This window comes from Cebus imitator, unplaced genomic scaffold, assembly GCF_001604975.1.
Source record: "Cebus imitator isolate Cc_AM_T3 unplaced genomic scaffold, Cebus_imitator-1.0 Scaffold469, whole genome shotgun sequence".
Lineage (NCBI taxonomy): Eukaryota > Metazoa > Chordata > Mammalia > Primates > Cebidae > Cebus > Cebus imitator.
In genome coordinates, this window is record NW_016107784.1 from 344,153 (window position 1) to 347,434 (window position 3,282).

Genomic DNA, 3,282 nt, shown 5'->3' on the forward strand with positions numbered 1-3,282 from the left:
GCGCCACCATGCCCAGCTAATTTTTTGTATTTTTGGTAGAGACGGGGTTTCACCATGTTGACCTGGATGGTCTCGATCTCTTGACCTCGTGATCCACCCGCCTCGGCCTCCCAAAGTGCTGGGATTACAGGCTTGAGCCACCGCGCCCGGCTGTTTTTTTCTAACAAAAGAAAACTTGTGGTCTGCTGCAGTGGCTCACGCCTGTAATTACAGCACTTTAGAATGCCAAGATGGACAGATCACTCGAGCTGAGGATTTTAAGACCAACAACAGCATAGTGAACTGCCACGCCACCATCTCTTAAAAATAATTTTTTTAATTTTTTACTTATTTTTTTTATTTATTTTTTTGAGACAGAGTCTCACTGCATCGCCAGGTGCCAGGCTGGAGTGCAGTGGCGCGATCTCGGCTCACTGCAACCTCCGCCTCCCGGGTTCAAGCAATTCTCCTGCCTCAGCCTCCCGAGTAGCTGGGACTACAGGTGTGCGCGACCACGCCCAGCTAATTTTTGTATTTTTAGTAGAGATGAGGTTTCACCATGTTGGCCAGGATGGTCTCCATCTTTTGACCTCATGATCTGCCCACCTCAGCCTCCCAAAGTGCTGGGATTACAGGCGTGAGCCACCGTGCCCGGCCTAAATTTATTTTTAAAAAAAGAAAAGGTACACCAATTAGCAGACACTCCGAATTTTATCCCACCCTAATCTCTGATAATCACTAATTTACTTTCAGTCTCTATAGATTTGCCTATACTGGACATTGTCATATAATGTCTGACTTTTGCATCTGACTTCTTTCACTTGTTCTTTTGTTTTTTTTTCTTCCTGTTGCTGCAGGGTTTCCTCACTCTGTCACCCAGGCAGGAATATAGTGTCGCCATCAGGACTCACTGCAGCCTCAATTTCTTGGGCTCAAGTGATCCTCTCACCTCATTTAAAAAATTTTTATTATTATTATTTTTTGAGATGGAGTTTCGCTCTTGTTGCCCAGGCTGGAGTGCTATAGCACCATCTCGGCTCACTGCAACCTCTGCCTCAGAGATTCTCCTGCCTCAGCCTCCCCAGTATCTGGGATTACAGTCATGAGCCGCCATGCCCACCTAATTTTTGTATTTTTAGTAGAGACAGGGTTTCACCATATTTGCCAGGCTGGTCTCAAACTCCTAACCTTGTGATCCGCCCGCCTCAGCCTCTCAAAGTGCTGGGATTACAGGCGTGAGCCACCATGCCCGGCCTCATTTTTTTTATTTTTAAGAAGAGGAGATCTCACTATGTCGCCCAAGCTGGTTTTCAACTGCTGGACTCAAGCAATCCTCTCACCTCGACCTCCCAAAGTGCTGAAATTGCAGGTGTGAGTCACCACACCTGGCCCCCCAATTTAGCGTGTGTTCGATGTTCACCCATGTTGAGCATTAATAAGTATTTTATTTCTTTTTGTGGCTAAATAATAGTCTGTTGTATAGATAGAATGTATTTTGTTTAAAGGGGGCAATTGCTAGGTCATAGGGTCACTCTTTAAATTTTAGAGAAACAGCCTTGCCTACCTCTGTTGAGATGATCCCATGTTTTTTTCCCTTTATTCTATTATGATGTATTACATTGATTTTCCTATACTGAACCAGTCACACTGGTTATTTCTAGAATAAATCCCACTTGGTTATGGTGCGTAACCCTTTTACTATGTTGCTGGATTTTGAATTGTTAGCATTTTGTTGATGTTTTTGCCTCCATTTTCATAAGGGACATTAATCTATACTTTTTTGGAGGAGGTATCTGTCTGGTTTGAGTATTAGTGTTATGATGGCCTTTAATGTGGCAACGCAGGCAGGCCAGTAATTCAATCAGACCCCAGTAATTCAATCAAACACTAGGTGCTACCGGCGTATTTATTTTATTTTGAGATGGAATCTTGCTCTGTTGCCCAGGCTGGAGTGCGGTGGCTGGGATTACCGGTGTGAGCCACCACGCCAGGCCTTGCTACTGGCTTTTTAGATATAATTAAAATCCATCTCAATTGTCTTTAAGTAAAAGGGATTATAATCTGAGTAAACCTAATTCAATCAGATGAGGCTTTAAGAGGAAATTCCGCCCAGGGAGAGCAGCATCATCTCACACTGAAGGGTTCCCAGCCGATGAGGCTTTAAGAGGAAATTCCGCCCAGGGAGAGCAGCATCATCTCACACTGAAGGGTTCCCAGCCATCCTTTCCGACTTGCCAAGACATTTCGAAAATTGTGTAAGCCAATTCCCTGCAATGAATTTCTTAATGTATATTTGCTGCTGATGCCTTATCTTTCTCCAGTTGAACTATGACTTATATGCAGGGTAAAAATACTGATCTCATAGAATAAGTTGGGAAATCGTCTTTCCTGTTTTTTGGAAGGCGTTGTGAAAGGTTTAATTCTTGTATAAACATTGGTGGAATTCACTAGTGAAGCCATCTGGTTATGTGAACATTTTTAAGATTTTTCAATTGAAGAAATTTACTCCTCTGTATGTGAATGTAAAATTGCTCTTTTATGTAAAATATGTCTGGGGCATCGTTCCATGTTAATATTTATTGACCTACTTCATACTTTTGTTTTGTTTTGTTTTGGTTTTGAGACAGAGTCTCGCTCTCGTTACCCAGGCTGGAGTGCAATGGCGCGATCTCGGCTCACCGCAACCTCCGCCTCCTGGGTTCAGGCAATTCTCCTGCCTCAGCTTCCTGAGTCGCTGGGATTACAGGCACGCGCCACCATGCCCAGCTGATTTTTTGTATTTTTGGTAGAGACGGGGTTTCACCATGTTGACCAGGATGGTCTCGATCTTTTGACATCGTGATCCACCCGCCTCGGCCTCCCAAAATGCTGGATTACAGGCGTGAGCCACCGTGCCCGGCTGCATTATATTCTGGAGGCTAATACATTAATTTTAACTTGGCAGATTTGACCCTTAGAGTTCAAATAAGTTTTTTTTTGTTTTGTTTTGTTTTTGTTTTTTTGAGACAGAGTCTCATGCTGTCGCCCACGGTGGGGTGCAGTGGCGCGATCTCGGCCCACTGCAGCGGCCTCCTCCCGGGTTCAAGCAATTCTCCAGCCTCAGCTTCCTGAGTAGCTGGGATTACAGGTGCCCGCCGCTATGCCCAGCTAATTTTTGTATTTTTAGTAGAGACGAGGTTTTACCGTATTGGTCAGGTTGGTCTCGAAGTCCTGACCTCATGATCTGCACACCTCTGCCTCCCAAAGTGCTGGGATTACAGGCTTGAGCCACATTCCCGGCCTTTTTTTTTTTTTTTTTTTTTT

At 44.4% G+C, this 3,282-nt stretch overlaps 1 protein-coding gene across 1 annotated transcript in view; it reads left to right on the top strand.

Annotated features, from left to right (window-relative positions):
• The window catches only part of NANOGNB (NANOG neighbor homeobox), a 16,519-nt gene that overhangs the window by 12,075 nt on the left and 1,162 nt on the right, over positions 1 to 3,282 (top strand). The window lies entirely within an intron of this gene.